General features: G+C 44.4%; 1 pseudogene; it reads right to left on the bottom strand.

Annotated features, from left to right (window-relative positions):
• Window positions 1–7,574: 7,574 nt before the first annotated feature.
• On the bottom strand, window positions 7,575–9,524 carry LOC100431467 (putative elongation factor 1-alpha-like 3; annotated as a pseudogene).
• Window positions 9,525–19,219: the final 9,695 nt, after the last annotated feature.

Below are 19,219 nucleotides of genomic sequence, written 5' to 3'. Positions count from 1 at the left end.
TTCGTCTTATCTGAGTTCTTGCCACAGGAAAGTGACCCTCAGCCCTCCCAGATAATAGCAACAAATTGAAACTCACCAGATCACTGCATCCAGACAATGAGATGCCAGACCCCTCATCCCTCCTGATTTCCTTATCCCTCCCTAATTCCTTTGACCAACTCCTCTTCCTTACCTCTCCCTAACTCTGGTTTTCCCACATGTAGTTACATTTCTTCCCTGCTATATAACCCCCTGATTTTAGTTGACTAGGGAGATGGATTTGAGACTGATCCCCATTTTCCTTGGCTAAAGCACTCAATTAAAGCCTTCTTCCCAGGCAATACTCATTGTCTTGGTGATTGGCTTTTTGTGCAGTGAGCAACGGGACCTAGACTGGAGCCCTGGCATTTCAGTAACAGATTTTGGTTCCCTAACTGGGAACACATTGTTTGTGGCTCAGCTGCTGCAGACTGAGACTTTCAGAAGCCCCCTAAACAGCTGTCTGACCTTTTTTGGCTAGAGGTGGGTTTCCATTTTTTTCTCTTTGGCCCTGTTGCTGCCAGCCCCAAATGTATTGCTGATTGCCTAGGAAGAACAGCCTTTGAAATTTGACATCTGTGTCTGGATGGATGAGTGTCTTTTCTGGGTTCCAGACAGCAGGAAGGGCTCTTCTCAATTTGGGAATTTTCTAAGGAATTTCCATTTGCAGGTTGAATAAGCCCAAATGATGGAGAGAGGAAAGCATCATGACTGTTTCAGTTTGGACACTCTTGGGGCTTGTTAGTGAGAACTAAACTCTCATTTTTAAAATCTTGCCCAAATTCCTATCTAAGGGTTCTAGAGAAGTCATGCCCTACAAACCATAAATTCTCATCAGATTTTTTTTTTTTTTTTTGAGACATTCTTACTCTGTTGCCCAGGCTGGAGTGCAATGGTGCGATCTCAGCTCACTGCAACCTCTGCCTCCTGGGTTCAAGCAATTCTCCTGCCTCAGCCTCATGAGTAGCTGGAATTATAGGTGCCTGCCACTACGCCCCACCAATTTTTGTATTTTTAGTAGAGACGGGGTTTCACCATAATGGCCAGGTTGGTCTCGAACTCCTGACCTCAGGTGATCTGCCTGCCTCAGCCTCCAAAAGTGCAGGGATTACAAGCGTGAGCCACCATGCCCAGCCCAGATGGGTTTTATTTAACTCTATGTATTGTGACTTACTTTCCAGTCTTACTCTGGTATAACATTACATGACAAAGAAGAAAGTCATAATATTTTACCCCAAAACATGTTTCTTTGCCATATTTTGAAATGGCCCTGCAAAGTTGTCCTTTGTGGGGGGAAATTTGCACCTGTAAAGAATCTCTATTAACATAGCTAGATCTTTTTCTTTCAGGCCCTCCCAATCCTGAAGAGATTAACTAAGAGTCTAGCACCTTTTAAAGGTCTGAATAGGAAATATTTGTCAACTATTGTTTCTAAGGGCAGCCACTGTAAGACTTCAAAAGAACCTTGGTCTCCACAATCTTTTAACCTGAACATTTCCTTTCTATGATCCCAGGTCTTTAGACAAACTCAACCAATTGTCAACCAGAAAATTTAAACAAATTTACCTATAGCCTGGAAGCCCCACCCCGCTTTGAGTTGTCCCGCCTTTCTGGGCCAAACAAATGTATTTCTTAAATGTATTTGATTGATGTCTCATGCCTCCTTAAAATGTATAAAACCAAGCTGCACCCCGACGACCCTGGGCACATGTTCTCAGGACCTCCTGGGCACTGTGTGTCATGGGCCATGGTCACTCATATTTGGCTCAGAATAAATCTCTTCAAATATTTTGCAGAGTTTGACTCTTTTTGTTGACATTAGTAATTGTGTGTGTGCACAACTGTGTCTGGACATGTGAGTGATTTCTGGTGGGTACCAGATGGCTTCTCTTGATTTGGGAAACTCAGAAGATATTTCTGTTTGCAGATGGAACAAGATCAACTTTTGCACTCTGACAACCTACTGACCCGACCTGAACCCATGACTCATGACTCAACTGGTTCTGTGGTTCCCACCCAGAGGCAGACTCAGTGCACAAGGACCATTTTCCACACCCCTACAGTTTTACCCCCAACCAATTAGCAGAACCCACTCCCTAGGCCTCTGCCCACCAAAGGTTTGGTTTGGCCTTTAAAAACCAACTGAGAGAGGAAGGCACCCCAGCTGTTTTAGTTTGGACACACTTGGGGCTTGTTTGTTGCTGTAGCCGTTGGACTGCATTTTGATAATTGTTTGTTTATGTGTGTGTGTCAATATACTTGTGAGAAACGAGAATTTGATCAATGGATGTTCTTTTGCAATGCTCTGGCCCCTCCAGGGTCTCATTTTGTTGTTGAATGGGAGAGAGGGATGGAGTTCCATGTATCCAGGTTTTTATGTTGCTGTTCAAAGCCGGGTTGGGCTGTAATTGCCTGAAGGATTTTTCTTGCCCACTGCACAGAAAAAAACAATTCACTGAGACCATGATACTGCAGTAGAGAAAGAATTTAATTAACACAGAGGTAGCCAAACAGAAAGACTGGAGTTATTACTCAAATCAGTCTCCCTGAGGATTCAGAAGCTAGGGTTTTTATGGATTATTTGGTGGCAGAGGTCTAGGAGATGGGTGCTGCTGATCAGTTGGGGATAATACTGTAAGGGTGTAGAAAATTGTCCTTGTGCACTGAGTCTGCCTCTGGGTGGGAACCACAGAACCAGTTGAGTCGTGAGTCATGGGTTCAGGTGGGGTCAGTTGGTTGCCAGAGTTCCAAAGTCTGAAAAACATCTCAAAAGACCAATCAGGTTCTACAATAGCGATGTTGTCTATAGGAGCAATCGGGGAAGTCACGAATCTTGTGATCTCTGGCCACAAACTCCTGAGCAGTAAGAGATTATTGAAACTATGCCTACATTTTAACAGAATCCAGGCCCCTCCCATAATCCTAATGTTGTGGTCTTTCATTAGTTTTATAAACGTGGCTTCAGTCACTGAGCAAGGAGGTTATAGTTTTAGGGAAAGACTGTTATCATCCTTGCTTCAAAGTTAAACTATAAATTCCTCCAATGGTTAGCTTGGCTTATGCCCAGGAATAATGAGGACAGCCAGCCTGTAAGGCTAGAAGCAAGGTGGAGTCAGTCATGCTAGACTTCTCTCACTGTCATCATCTTTGCAAAGGTGGTTTCAAGGCCTTATTAGTACATGATGTTCTTCTGTGGTACTGTTTGGCCTCAGTGTTCTTTGGAGTCTGGGGAGGTTGGGCCTTTAAAAATCAAACTATAGGCTGGGCATGGTGGCTCATGCCTGTAATCACAGCACTTTGGGAGGCTGAGGTGGGCAGATCACTTGAGGTCAGGAATTTGAGACCAGCCTGGCCAACATGGTGAAACCCTGTCTCTACTACAAATACAAAAATTAGCTGGATGTGGTGGTGGGCGCCTGTAATCCCAGCTACTTGGGAGGCTAAAGCATGAGAATTGTTTGAATCTGGGAGGTGGAGGTTTCAGTGAGCCGAGATCATGCCACCACACTTCAGCCTGGGCAACAAAGTGAGACTCCATCTCAATAAATAAATAAATAAATAAAAATTAAACTATAGGTCAGGCACAGTGGTTCATGCCTATAATCTCAGTGTTTTGAGAGGCCAAGGCAGGAGGATAACTTGAGCTTAGGAGTTTGCAGCCAGGCTAGACGACATAAGAAGATCCTTTCTGTACAAAAAAATTAAAATATTAGCCGGGCAAGGTGGCATGTGCTTGTAGTCCCAGATACAGGAGGCTGAGGTGGGAGGATTGTTTGAGCTTGGGAGGTCACGGCTGCAGTGGGCTGTGGCTGTGATTGCACTACTGCACTCCAGCCTGGGCAGCAGAGCAAGACCCTGTCTCAAAAAATAAAAATAAAATAAAAATAAAACTATCATAGAAAGTGCTTTACTCAAAATTTTGGTTCATAGCCTTCATTGAATTACCTACCAGGGAAAACAAAGTTTACCTGTGTGAGTATGTTTATAAACTGGTGAATTTGTATTGCTATCTCACGGCAAGAATCCCTAGGAAAAGCTATCGGATCTTTGCAAGTGCATATGTTCCTGGATGTTATATGTTGTTTTTGCAGGTTACCAAAATTGGCATGTAAATAAAGGACCACTCATAAATTAAGTGTATGAGTCCAAGCATTTTTCAAGTTTACATGACTTAGGTAAATGTTTAATAAATAAGCTGGCTTTAAGATAATCGGTAAAATAAAAATAGAAATGTCTTCTGAATTGTCAGCATATATTTTTGTCTGGGTTTTATCTTTGTCTCTGCTAGATATTTTAAGGTGTCAGAATTTGGCACAAAAGATTATAAGACTGTAAATCTAGCCAAGAACAAAATGATCTTTATGTGATTTTTTGATAGGTAAGACTAATTTAATGTTGTTAGTTTAAAAAAAGCGGAGGAATCTTCTGAGTTACGGGTGAAAATACCCATGTGTTTAACTTGAAATTTCTTACTTAGGTGAACACCTGATATTCACAGGTTATAAAAATGGTTAATGAAGAAATAATGACTAGCTTTGTTTAATATCCCTACTTTCATTAGTAAGCTAGATAAATTGCTAAAAATGAATGAAATGTAAATGGGATAAATGCAGTAGGGAAATTTTTCATGTAATTTAAAATCTTGAAATTATATTGGGTGCTTATTGGATGTCTGGGACATTTCCAATTCAGAAAGGGTTATGATGTAGGAAAACATGTTTTTAAAAATTGTGGAATTGTCTTGCCAATGCTAACATCTGTTAGGCAGTTCAGGATTTCTTGCTTCCTAGGTTTTCACTAAAATTTAAGATTACTAAGAATAAGAATTCTAGTTAACATGTAATTCTGTATGTAAAATGTGCCAAAGAAGATGCGTTCTTATTGAGAATAAAATGTGCCAAAGAAGATGTGTTCTTATTGAAAATAAGAAAAATTTTGTCTAATTCAGAAGTTATCTAGAGGTTGATTCACATTATGGGCTTGGAAAGGTTATTTGTGAAACAAGGTAGAAAGCAAAGGGGAGAGAGATGTGAAGACAGTTATGGATATAAAGATGTGTTTTTGGTAAGGAAGGTTATAAAGAAAATACTGTTGTAGGAGAAAGGATCTTGCATGGTAAATTTCTGTCCTAAAGTAAAATGAAGGGTTATTTAAAAAATAAAAAATTTAGGACAGGCGGGGCCCAGTGGCTTATGCCTGTAACCCCACCACTTTGGGAGGCTGAGGCAGGCAGATCACCTGAGGTCAGGAGTTAGAGACCAGCCTGACCAACATGGTGAAACCCCGTCTCTACTAAAAATACAAAAATTAGCTGGGCGAAGTGGTACACACCTGAAATGTCAGCTCTTTGGGAGGCTGAGGCAGGAGAATTGCTTGAATCTGGAAGGCAGAGATTGCAGTGAGCCAAGATCGTGCCACTGCATTCCAGCCTGGGCAACAGAGCAAGACTCTGTCTCAAAAAAAAAAAAATAAATACATAAATAAATAAATAAATAAATAAATAAAATTAGGACATAACAGGAAGTTCAAGCATGTCATAGATGGTCTATGTAAGTCATACATAGTTTTTTACTTTTTTCTGTTTCTCTGAGTGTCTGTGTTCATGAACATACAGAAAAAACAGGAAGTTGAAAAAGTTTAGTTAATAAGATATTTTTGACTGGGCGCAGTGACTCATGCCTGTAATCCCAGCAATTTGGGAGGCTGAGGCAAGTGGATCACCTGAGGTCAGGAGTTCAAGGCCAGCCTGGCCAACATGGTAAAAACCCATCTCTACTAAAAATACAAAAATTATCAGGGTGTGATGGTGGGCGCCTGTAGTCCCAGCTACTTGAGGGAGGCTGAGGCAGGAGAATCGCTTGAATCTGGGAGGCAGAGGTTGCAGTGAGCCAAGATCATGCTGCTGCACTCCAGCCTGGATGATAGAGCAAGACTCTGTCTCAAAAAAATAAAATAAAATAAAGATAAAATATTATTTAAAACATGGTGGAAAATTACAGAAATTTGGCTAGTTAACATTGTTCATAGTTAAAGCTCTTAGTTGTGATGAAGTTAAAATAAGAAATATTGTGAAGAAATACATTGACAGTTTGGCAATTGTTTTTAATGTAGTTAAGCATGAAGCCAGATTTAGCATGCAGCCCAATTTCACATAAATGCTTGCATTGGTTTGTTTCACTCTGTATTTGCTATTTTGCATAGACAGTACTAGCACTAAGGGACTTACTGGCCATGTGCCTCAGGTGAATTTCTTTTTCTTTTTGTTTTTTAGAGACACGGTTTCACTCTGTCACCCAGGCTGGAGTGCTGTGAAATGATCTTGGCTCACTGCTACCTCTGCCTCCCAGGTTCAAGTGATTCTCCTGCCTCAGCCTCTGGAGTAGCTGGGATTATAGGTGCGCACCACCATGCCCAGCTAATTTTTATATTTTTAGTAGAGATGGGGTTTTGCCATGTTGGCCAGGCTGATCTCAAACTCCTGGCCTCAAGTGGTCTGCCCTCCTCAGCCTCCCAAAGTGCTGAGATTACAGGTGTGAGCCACCACACCCAGCCTCAGGTTAATTTTTTAATTGCACAAAATGTATAGTGGTGTTGGTGGATTTAAAGACATTAATTTGTGTACCAGGAACAAAATATCCATGGTGTTTTTGTTTGTTTGTTTATAGGCTCTGGGTAACACTGTAGCTTCCAAGGTGAAATAAATAGGAGGTCGAGTGTGGTGGCTCATGCTTGTAATTACAGTACTTTGGGAGGCTGAGATGGGAGGATCAGTTGAGCCTAAGAGTTTGAGATCAGCCTGTGCAACATAGTGACATCCTGTCTCAACAAAAAATTTAAAAATTAGCCAGGCATGGTGGCATGGATGGAGCTCAGTGACATTGTGCTGAATGAAAGTCAGCTAGCCGGGTGTGGTGGCTCATGCCTGTAATCCCAGCACTTTGGGAGGCCGAGGTGGGCGTATCACCTGAGGTCAGGAGTTTGAGACCAGCCTGGCCAACATGGTGAAACTCTGTCTCTACTAAAAATACAAAAATTAGCCGGGCATGATGGCGCATGCCTATAATCCCAGCTACTCGGGAGGCTGAGGCAGAAGAATTGCTTGAACCCGGGAGGCAGAGGTTGCAGTGAGCTGAGATCGCACCATTGCACTTCAGCCTGGGCATTGCAGTGAGATTCTGTCTCAAAAAAAAAAAATAAATAAATAAATTAAATAAATAAAAAGAAGCCAGCTCAAAAGGTTACACACTGTAGGATTCTGTTTATGTGACATTCTTTTTTTTTTTCTCATTAAACTTTTTTAATGGGTCTCAAAATTCTGTGACAAATTTTTGGTCAAGTTGTTTCCATTAAAAAGCACTGATTTTAAACACTAATAAATTAAAACTGCCACATGCAAAAGAGAAAACCAAAGTGGGCCACAAAACATTCTCCTTTCCTTCTGAAAGTTTTATGATGCATTGTTATCATTAACTAGTCTTTTACTACTAAACTTAAATGGCCAACTGAAACAAACAGTTCTAAGACCATTCTTCCACCACTGCTTAATACCAGGGTGGCAGGTATTAGGGATAATATTCATTTAGCCTTCTGAGCTTTCTGGGGATACTTGGTGACCTTGCCAGCTCCAGCTGCCTTCTTGTCCACTGCTTTGATGACACCCACTGCAACTGTCTGTCTCATATCACAAGCAGCAAAGCAACCCAGAGATGGATAGTCTGAGAAGCTCTCAACACACATGGGCTTACCAGGAACCATATCAATGATGGCAACATCACCAGATTTCAAGAATTTAGGGCCGTCTTCCAGCTTTTTACCAGAAGAGCGATCAATCTTTTCCTTCAGCTCAGCAAACTTGCATGCAATGTGAGCCATGTGGCAATCTAGTACAGGGGCATAGCCAGCACTGACTTGGCCTGGATGGTTCAGGATAGATCACCTGAGCAGTGAATCCAGCTGCTTCCATTTGTGGGTCGTTTTTGCAGTTACCAGCATTGTTACTACAATGAACATCCTTGACAGACACATTCTTGACATGGAAGCCCACATTGTCCCCAGAAAAAGCTTCACTCAAAGCTTCATGGTGCATTTCGACAGATTTTACTTCAGTTGTAGTGTTGACTGGAGCAAAGGTGATCACCATACCAGGTTTGAGAACAACAGTCTCCACTTGGCCATCAGGAACAGTACCAATACCACCAATTTTGTAGACATCCTGGAGAAGCAGGGCTTGTCAGTTGGACGAGTTGGTGATAGGATGCAGTCCAGAGCCTCAAGCAGTGTGGTTCCACTGGCATTGCCATCCTTACGGGTGACTTTCCATCCCTTGAGCCAAGGCATGTTAGCATTTGGCTCCAGCATGCTGTCACTATTCCAACCACAAATTGGCACAAATGCCACTGTGTCAGGGTTGTAGCCAGTTTTCTTAATGTAGTGCTGACTTCCTTAACGATTTCCTCATATCTCTTCTGGTTGTAGCGTGGCTCAATAAAATCCATTTTGTTAACACCAGTGATTAGTTATTTCACACCCAATGTGTAAGCCAGAAGGGCATGCTCTCAGGTCTGCCAATTCTTGGAGATACCAGCTTCAAATCCACCAACACCAGCAGCAACAACCAGGACAGCACAGTCAGCCTGAGATGTCCCTGTAAAGATGTTTTTGATGAAGTCTCTGTGTCCTGGGGTGTAGCAGGACGAGTCACAGACAAAACTCCTCAGACACCGGATTAAAGAAGGAAGAAGTTTTTATTCGGCCGGGAGCGTCGGCAGACTCGCGTCTTAAGAGCCGAACTCCCCAAAAAAGAAATTCCTAGCCCTTTTAAGGGCTTACAACTCTAAGAGGTCCATGTGAAAGGGTCATAATAGATCAAGTAAGCATGAGGAATGTGACTGGGGGCTACATACATCAGCTAACAGAACAAAAAGTTTTACAGTGCTTTCTCATACAATGTCTGGAATTTACAGATAACACCAGTAGTTTTGGTCAGGGGTTAATATTATTATTATTATTTTAACCACCAGGGCCAGGTGGTGGCACCAAGGTCGTCTAGCTATTTATCTTACGTCTGTTTCTTTCCAACTTTTTGCTTTCTCCCTTTTCTCCTGTCTTATAAACTAGGGAAAAGGGAAGATTGGGGAGAAGCTGGGAAGGACAACAGGAGAAGTGGTGGTCTCATTCCTTAGGGGCATTAATGATAGTCATTCAGTACTTGCTGGTCTCAAATTTCCACAAGGAGATATCAATGGTGATACCACATTTACACTCAGCTTTCAGTTTATCCAAGACCCAGGCATACTTGAAGGAGCCCTTTCCCATCTCAGCAGCCTTCTTCTCAAATTTCTTAATGCTTCTTTTGTTGATGCCACCACATTTGTAGATCAGATGGCCAGTAGTGGTGGACTTGCCCGAATCTACGTGTCCAACGATGACAATGTTGATATGAGTCTTCTTCTTTCCCATTTTGGCTTTTAGGGATAGTTTCCACGACACTTGTGTTCTGGTAGCAAACCTGTTGTGAAAAGCTATGTGACATTCTTGAGAAGATAAAACCCTAATGATAGCAGATCTGTGTTTCGCAGTGGCTAGGGGTGAAGGGAAGATGTGACTATCGTTGCTCTTTATCTTGATTTTGTTGGTGGTTACAGGAATCTCTCTGTCTGTTTGATTCACAGAACTGTACACCTTTTCGTGAAAACATTCATTTTATTGTATGATCATTTTAAAAATTAAAAAAAGAATCAAATCTCTAAAAAAAGAAAGAATGGGCTGGGCATGGTGTGGCTCACGCCTGTAATCCCAGTAATTTGGGAGGCTGAGGCAGGCAGATTGCTTTAGCCCAGGAGTTCAAGATCAGCTTGGACAACATGGCGAAGCCCCATCTCTACTAAAAATACAAAAGTTAGCCAGGCATAGTGGTGCATGCCTGTAATCACGGCTACTCAGGAGGCTGAGGCAGGAAAATTGCTTGAACACAGGAGGTGGAGGTTGCAGTGAGCTGAGATTGTGCCACTGACCTCTAGCCTGGGCGACAGAGTGACTCTGTTTAAAAAAAAAAAAAAAAAGGAATGAATGAATGAATGAATGAATGACATCTGGGTTTCTGATGTGGGCAGACTGTGGGTGGTATTGCCATTTATAGAGGTGGAGTAGGCTGGGTGGTGGGGCCAGATTAGGAAGAGGAAATAAGGAGTTAGGTTTGGTCTTGAAAGTCTAGAAGTTGAGATGTCTCTGTATACAGTTGGATACACAAGAGTCTGGTGCTGGAGATGTGGGAGCCATGAATGTTAACAGCCATTGTGATGGATCAGAATGCCTGCAGAGAGGAGAGAGAAAATGAACAAAGGCAGACAGGGTCCGAGCCTGAGGAACACCTGCCTTCAGTGCCAGTTGGGAGGGGGAGTTGGGAGAGGAAGGAAGGAGAGCCAGCATCAGTCCTCAGAGCGTCCCTCCCTGCCTGGCCTGTGGCCTCCAAGATCTTTTTGTGGATGAGGGAGACAGCTTTCAGAGAACAGCTGTAGGGGTGGGGAGGGGCTGCAAAATAAGAATGAGGGATGAGGAAGAACATCTTCAGATGTTCTTGTCAACTGCCTGTCTTGGGTTCTGAGTAAAAGTATGGGCCGTGCTTACTGCAGAATCACACTTCCTCATGCTCCTTCCCCTTCCCTCCCAACCTCTGAGCCCTCCTCTGCCTCCACTGCTGCAGAGGTAACAGGCTGGAAACCTAGAAAGCAGTCCACAACCCTCAGGCCTGATTCACTTTCCCCACACAGATACTTAAACATTTTGAATTTGTTATCAGTTTTTTAAAAATGTAAGATTTCAAAAACAGCAATAACAACTGGATTTTCAGCTTGGAAAATTGGAAGGTATGACAGAGCTGCCCCCACAGCCCCACGTGGTGACAGGAGGTGAAATGAACCATTGCACTGTCCCGTTGCCACCCTTTCCACCATGCCCTGCAGATCTCCAGCACCAAGATAAAAGCTGGTTGCCACGTATCATTTGTTTGCACATGGTTTCTACACTTTTATGTAACCTGGGTTATCATCCAGCAGTCACAGCCTCTGCAGAGCAGCCCAGCAAAAGCAGAGACTTGCTTGGCTGGAGGAAACTTAGCAAGATTGATATTAGGTACACAAACACTACAAGCCAGGAGGTGAGGTGACACCATTTTTTAAAAACAACATTATTGAGGCTTCATTGACACACCGTAAAATGCACCCATTGGATGGAGAGAGTTCAATAAGTTTTGACTTCTTGTGCGACCCCCAGTGCAATCAAGTGATCTAACATTTCCATCATCTGAAAATGTCCCTCTGATATCTTCCCGGTCAACACCCTCCTCTCTCGCATCCCCAGCCCCTGGCAACTATTGGTCTGCTTTTTGTCAGAGGCTACATTGTGAATCAAAAGGTTAGCTGGAAAAACTGTAAGCAGAAGGGTTCACTGCAGAGTGAACAAACAGACCAGCAAGTGTGGGCCAGGGAAGAAGTCTGCAGGCATGCAATGGCTGGGGATGCCTGGCAGTGCTCCTGCAAGTCATTGGTTTGTTCACCAAAGGATACACAAACAAGGAGTTGTTTTTATGGAGGCTTTAAGAGAGCATTCTAGACTGTGTAGAAAAAAGATGAGAGTAATGCTCTAAGCATAGAGAACCACTGGAAATTATCAAGGCTAGGTGCACTGGCTCACCCCTGTCATGCCAGCACTTTGGGAGGCCAAGGTGGGAGGACTGGTTGAGCCCAGGAGTTCGAGACCAGTCTGGGCCACATAGCAAGACCCCATCTCTACAATTTTTTTTTTTAATTAGCCAGGCACGGTGGCATGCACCTATAGTCCCAGCTACTTGGGAGGCTGAGGCGGGAGGATTGCTTGAGCCTGAGAAGTTGAGGCTGCAGTGAGCCATGATCGCGTAACTGCACTCCAGCCTGGGTGACAGAGCCAGACCCTGTCACAGAAAAAAAAAAAAAAAGAAACAAAAAAAAAAAAAAAAAGAAAGAAGGGGAGGGGAGGGAAAAGGGAATCATCTAATTGTATGTGTTAATTGTAAGTAGTAAATTAGGCATCCAAGACCACATATCCCCATCTTCATGTAGGCATTGTGTGTGTTCGAGTGACTCCGCAGGCACAAGGACTGGGTAGCTCTCCTGTGCCCAAGAACACTGAACAAAGACAAGTACTTTTCTACAGGATAATATCGCTCACGGTCCACATCAAGAAAGAGAGGTCTTTCAGCCGTCTCTTGTTTCCATGGCATCGAAGAGCCCATAGTAAGTATGAGAATTTTTTTTTTTTTTTTTAAACAGAGTCTCGCTCTATTGCCCAGGCTGGAAGGCAGTGGCATGATCTCAGCTCACTGCAACCTCCATCTCCTGAGTTCAAGCAATTCTCCTGCCTCAGCCTCCCGAGTAGCTGGGATTACAGGTGTGTGCTACCACACCCAGCTACTTTTTGTATTTTTAGTAGAGACAGAGTTTTGCCATGTTGGCCAAGCTGGTCTCGATCTCCTGACCTCAGGTGATCTGCTCAAGTATGAGAATTTTTATTAATAAAAGTGCAGGCTTGCAATTAAGATTGTCAGTCAGATGAACATTTTACCTTAAAAAGGTCCCATCTAGCGTGTTTGTTTTTCTGTCTTGGAAAGCTATGCTTGTGCAGCCCCAGCCAGTTAGCTCTCAAAAGCCTCCTTCTGAATGAGGAGAGTCCAGACATCTTGGTGCTAGAGCTAGTGTCTAGAACCATAAGACATCTCCTGAGTTCAGCCGTAACAGATAAGGCAAACGCTAACATCACATAGCTCCTATAAGGCAAACAGGCAGAGTTTAGAAACTCCAGGAACCTAAAATATTTTAACGTGAGAGAAGATGTCATTGGGTAGGTTTTAGTAGGATATAGGCTGATCTATTGTGTTAAGCTGCAAGTTAGAGGGTATCTGGCCAATAGTGAGTCAACAAAAGGAACATTTACTACAGTGACTTTGGAGGTTGGTGGTCCCACCTCAACAAGGTCAAGGACCCAGGCCCTTTATATCCTGCTGCTCTGCTGTCCTTAGCTTGTTTGCCTTCTTTCTCAAGTTTGTAACCTCATGGCCCCAATATGGCTGCTGTAGCTGCAAGTATCACATCCTTCCATAGAAAGTTCCAGATTAGAAGTGGGAGAGCAGCTCCTTATGCAACTATTTTTTTAACGAGATAGAGGAAAATCTTTCCCAGAGGCCCCCAGCAGACTTATTTCCCTTTGTTGGCTGGAATTGGGTCACACTTCCATCTTGAGACCAGTCACCAGTAAAGGGGGTCGAGAGCATCATGATTAGTGCCAATCACAATTTGACCCCTGAGACTGGGGGATCTGCAACAGGGGATGATTGATTGGGTTATCTCACTATACTCTTCTTTTAATTTTAATTTTAATTTTTTTTTTGAGAAAGCGTCTCACTTTATCACTCAGGCTTGAGTGCAGTGGCCTGATCATGGCTCACTGCAGCCTCGACCTCCCAAGGTTCAGGTGATCCTCCTACCTCAGCCCCCCAAGTAGCTGGGACTACAGGTATGCACCACCACACTCAGCTAATTTTTGTATTTTTAGTAGAGACAGGGTTTAGCCATGTTGCCCAGGCTGGTCTGGAACTCCTGGGCTCAAGCTATCCACCTGCCTCAGACTCCGAAAGTGCTGGCATTACGGGCATGAGCCACCATATCCAGCCACTATATTCTTCTAAATCCATTAAAAGCACCCTCTCCTTAAAAAATATTTCTGTATCCCATTTCCTCTTTCGCAACATTTTCTCTCCGCTAGCTCCACCCTGGCTCCCCATGGGAGGTGAGCTCTGCCCTTCCCCACTTCTACCAGTGTTGATCAGCTTTCTTCTTCTTCTTCTTCTTTTTTTTTTTTTTTTTCTTTTTTGAGATGGAGTTTTCTCTCTTGTTGCCCAGGCTGGAGTGCAGTGCTGCAATCTCAGCTCACTGTAACCTTGCAGTCTCACAACCTCTGCTTACCAGGTTCAAGCGATTCTCCTGCCTCAGCCTCCTGAGTAGCTGGGATTACAGGCACATGCCACCACACCCAGCTAATTTTTGTATTTGTAGTAGAGACGGGGTTTCACCATGCTGGCCAGGCTGGTCTCGAGCTCCTGACCTCAGGTGATCTGCCTGCCTCAGCCTCCCAAAGTGCTGGGATTACAGGTGTGAGCCACCACACCCAGCCATGTTGATCAGCTTTCGTTCCTTCTATCCCATCTTTTCTCTGGAATGTGATCCCAGCAACATTTCCCAGAACGCAGGCTGCTGCTTTGATATTTTGATTTGCCTCCATATGAATGGCTTTTCAGAACTGGCCTCAAAGAAAAGTCAGAAGGCTTCCCACAGATGTTAATGAAGTTTTGGGAACCACAACGACCAGTATCTCTTGGGGACTTTTTACTGTTGTTTTCTAAACCAGAAGAGTCATGTCCTTAGAGAGGAAGGTCAAAAGTTGAGCACCTTCTCACATTATTCTCCCCCAATAAAAACCTCTATCTCCCACTTGTAATTCCCAGAAACAGTGGCCTCACTTTTCTTCCAGGTGTCTTTGAGCTTTTATCGATGCTCAGCTTCCTTTTTTTGGAAGAGTCCCGCAACTGTAGACTCCTAGGCTTCTTGCTCTCCTTGTCTGGTCTTTGTTTCCCTTCTGATGTAGGGCAGATGAGCCCTAAATTGGGGTTTAGCCTGGGAAGGTTCTTGGCTTTGCCCAGGAAAGAATTTATTTATTTATTTAATTTTTAAATTTTTATTTTTTTTTGAGATGGTGTGTCACTCTGTCACCCAGACTGGAGCGCAGTGGTGTAATTTTGGCTCATTACAACCTCTGCCTCCTGGGTTCAAGCTGGGATTACAGGTGTGGGCCACCACGCCTGGCTAAATTTTGTATTTTTTAGTAGGGACTGGGTTTCACCAAGTTGCCCAGGCTGGTCTCGAACTCCTGATCACAAATGATCTGCCTGCCTCAGCCTCCCAAAGTGCTGGGATTACAGATGTGAGCCACTGCACCCAGCTCACCCAGGAAAGAATTTAAAGGCTACCCACTGGTAGAAGAAAATGGCTTTATTGAAGTGATGGTGTTATAGTTCTGGCAGTGCAACAGCTCCGTGATTGCCCCTGCAGAGCAGGGCTACCCCATAGCAATGTGCTAAGAGTGGCAGCTTAGGGCAGTTTTGCATTCATATTTATATCTATTTTTAATTACATGCAGATTAAGGGGCGGTTAATGCCCAAAGTTTTAGAAAAAGGGTGGTAATTACCAGGTGTTGCCATGACCACGGTAAACTGACAGGGGACACTGGTGGGCATGTCCTATGGGAAGTCGCTTAAGCTCCTTCCCTGTTTCCCTGTTTTAGCTAGTCCTCAATTTGGTCCAGTGTCTGAGCCCCACCTCCAAAGTCAAGTCCAGCCTCCTACCTCCCTTCCACCTCCGCCGGCCCTGACCAGGTCTATGTCTGCCCCCTCCCAGCTGAACCCAGTTGAAGCCGGCTGACCGATCCTGTTTTGCAGCACAGCTTCCCATGCCCCACCAGGCATATTCACAGCCTGAGAGGCCACTTACTGCACTCTCCAGTGGATACATGTTTAACTCATAAAAAGGCACTGGCATCCTGTCTCCCAGTGGGGAATTTCTGCTCTGCCTCCTGTCTGCCACTGCCACTGGTTTACTGAGTAGTCTGAGCTTACTGGGCTCAAGCCTGCAATGGTCTCACTGCCTTCCATGGGATGGATTGAACCATCTTTGTCAGTTTCTTAGGTGGCTTCCAAAGGTTTCTGGTCACTCTTGGTGATTTATACATTCTTGCTTTTTTTTCCTTTCTTTCTCTCTCTTTCTCTTTCTTTCTTTCTCCCTTCCTTCCTTCCTTCTTCCCTCCCTCCCTCCTTTCCTTCTTTCTTTCTTCCTTCCTTCCTTTCTTTTTCTTTTCTTTCTTTCTTTCTTTCTTTCTTTCTTTCTTTCTTTCTTTCTTTCTTTCTTTCTTTCTTTCTTTCTTTCTTTCTTTCTTTCTTTCTTTCTCTCTCTTTTTCTTTCCTCTCTTTCCTTTTTTTTTTTCTTTCAGGATCTTGCTCTGTTACCCAGGCTGGAGTGCGGTGGTACAATCACGGCTCACTGTAGCCTCGACCTCCTGGGCTCAAGCGATCTTCCCACACTCTTGGTGATGTACTCTTGTCTTCCTTTCCTTTCCTTTTCTTTCCTCTTTCTTTTTCTCTCTCTTTCTTTTTTTCTTTCTCTCTCTCTCTCTTTCTTTCTTTCCTTCTTTCTTCTCTCTTTCTTTCTTCCTTTCTTCTTTCCTTTTTTTTTTTTTCAGAGTCTTGCTCTGTTACCCAGGCTGGAGTGCAGTGGTACAATCATGGCTCACTGTAGCCTCGACCTCCTGGGTTCAAGCGATCTTCCTGCCTCAGCCTCATGAGCAGCTGGAACTATGGGCACGTGCCACTATGCCCAGCTAACCTTTTTTTTCTTAGAGTAAGGAGTCTCGCTTCAAGCAATCCTCCCATTTCAGCCTCTCAAGGCACTGAGATTACAGGTGTGAGTCATTGCACCCAACCAACACTGGGTGATTTAAAATTTCTTGTTTCCTCTCACTCCCCTGTAAGCTGAGACTTGACCTATGGCCTCAGGAAGCTGTAGCCGAGATGGGTTGAGTCTTCCCTTCCTCTTGTCCTTCTGGGTTGACCTGCCCTTGGTTTCGGTGAAGGAGGATCTCTCCTTCTAAAAAAGTTTCTCTTGTAAACCTTTAAAAACTTGTTTTGCTAATTAACAGAAGGATATTGCTAAGAAACCTTGTTCTCAAAAGTCAAAGATAGTCAGAAACTTAGCTGCATGAGATCATGAGTAAGAAAGGAATATATACTTCTGCTTAGAGGATCAGAGTCTCTGACACAGAGATGCGACCTTGATTTTCAACCCACCGGAGCTTCAGATAAGGAGTTTTCCAATACAGAGTTCTACCTTTATCTTTGCTTGGTATTTTCCAGAGAAACAGGACCTTGAGGGGTCTTCCTGGCCTCCACCTAACACTGGCCTCTTTCCACACATCCCTGCTTTGTGCTGAGCCTATCACACACCTCTTCACCTAAATTCACGCTACCCTTCACTCAAATTCGATGATAACTGTGTCTCTTCTCTTGTACAAGACCTCACACTTCTTCTGGAGTGTGATCTCCCTTCCTGCAGCAAGGTCCTCAGCTTAATTTTGTTGGGCTACAGTTCTGTGAGACAGGCTCTATCAGTATATTAGATGGGACCATTTCCGTGGCTCAGACATTCTCAGCAGCAGCAATGTTGATCCCAAACAGGTGAAAACTAGTTCTTGGGGAACAACAACAACAAAAAATCTCACAATGGTTTGTGTCTTTCTTTTCCTTCTTTTCTTTCTTTCTCTCTCTTTCTTTCTTTCCTTCTTTCCTTCTTCCTTCCTTCCTTCCTTCCTTCCTTCCTTCCTTCCTTCCTTCCTTCCTTTCTTTCTTTCTTTCTTTCTTTCTTTCTTTCTTTCTTTCTTTCTTTCTTTCTTTCTTTCTTTCTTTTCTTTCTTTCTTTCTTTCTTTTCTTTCTTTCTTTCTTTCTTTTGAGACAGTCTCACTCTGTCACCCAGGCTGGACTGCACTGGTGTAATCTCGGCTCACTGCAACCTCTGCCTCCTGGCCTCAAGGGATTGTCCTGCCTCAGCCTCCCAAGTAGCTGGGATTACAGGTGCATGCTGCCACAAGCAGCTAATATTTGTATTTTTAGTAGAGACAAAGTTTCACCATGTTGGCCAGGCTGGTCTTGAACTCCTGACCTCAAGTGATTCTCTTGCCTCGGCATCCCAAAGTGCTGGGATTATAGGCATGAGTCACTGCGCCCAGCGGGTTTCTGTCTTTCTAAAGGGCCACAATACATAAACAGACAGCGTGTTGGTTGCACTGAAATTGCATAAGCAGGCAGAGGAATGTGCTGTGTAGGAAAGGTGTATATCCAAAGAGGCTCCTGAAGGGGACAAGGATGTAAAAAGTTGAAGAGATCCTGCATTAGCTAAGATTGAGGAGCATCGGGTGCCCACTGTGAGTCACCTTCCCAATCATTGACTCCAATTATCGTAATCTATATTTTTCAAGAAGGCTTCTTTACTGGGGAGAGGATGCACTCACACAGATACTCACTGTGCTTTGCATTTAGTTCTGTTTCTTATCACGGCCTGTTTGCATTTGTCTTGCTCAGACAGCCTCATCTGACTGGGCCAGGTGACCACAGGTGACACACAGCTGGAGAACAGCAGAGTGGCTTAGGGGCATGGGTGTCAGAGTCAACTGACACCAGCTTCTGGTCCCACTTCAATCACCCACCAGCTATGGGATCTCAGGTAGGAGATGTCACCTCGCTGGGCCACTCCCTCATCTGAAAGTGGGGATAATGCTGGTACCTCTCACAGGGCTATTGAGAGATAGATGGAGATGATGTGTCAGGCCAAGTCCTTTAGACAGGGCAGCTGTTATTCTCATCCCTGCAAGCCAGATCCTCTCCCAGCATCCAGGCATCCTGGTGTTTGGCCCTCTTCCTCCAGAGTCTGGTGTTTTCTCCTTCCATCCACCAGTCCCACCCGGCCCAAGCACACCACCAGAACAAAACAGAAGAAGGAAACACTGCTCTCTTTTGCTTGCTTCCACATTTATTTGGGTAATTTTTCTTCTGTCATTGTTCATAAATGTCTCTGATGATCCACATTTACTGAGCAATGGGAACTTTCTGGAAAAGGTACTGTGGGAGCAGAATGCGGCCTCATCCCTGGAGCCCCGTCTCCCCCGCTCCTGACTCGCTGGCTGGGAGCAGCTCTGAGGATGGGGTTCTCCCCTCTCCTGGCCCTGCCACTCACTGGGCAGCCCCCTCAGAACCTGGGCACTGCTCTTAGCTCCTCTGCCACCCTCAAGAAAACACAGGAGCTGTCTGATGCTATGAGGACCTCATTGTTCTCCAGAGCAGCCTCTCACACTGACCCCTTCCCAGAACCCAATCCATAGTGTGTGGGTGGATGGGGATGGAGGTGAGATCGAGAGCTGGGCTTTAGTGCACACACCCTTAGGGAGGCTAAATGTCTACTCTGCCCCGAAGCCCCATCGAGCCCCAGCTCGCCACTCCAAGTCCCTCCTGGCGTGAGCGAGGAAGTGCCCTGAGGATGACACGCCAGCTATACCCTCCTCCCCCGGAGGAC

Source organism: Pongo abelii, chromosome 20 (assembly GCF_028885655.2).
Source record: "Pongo abelii isolate AG06213 chromosome 20, NHGRI_mPonAbe1-v2.0_pri, whole genome shotgun sequence".
Taxonomy (NCBI): domain Eukaryota; kingdom Metazoa; phylum Chordata; class Mammalia; order Primates; family Hominidae; genus Pongo; species Pongo abelii.
The sequence above is the reverse complement of the archived record's forward strand: the minus strand, read 5'-3'. Positions and strand labels throughout refer to the sequence as shown.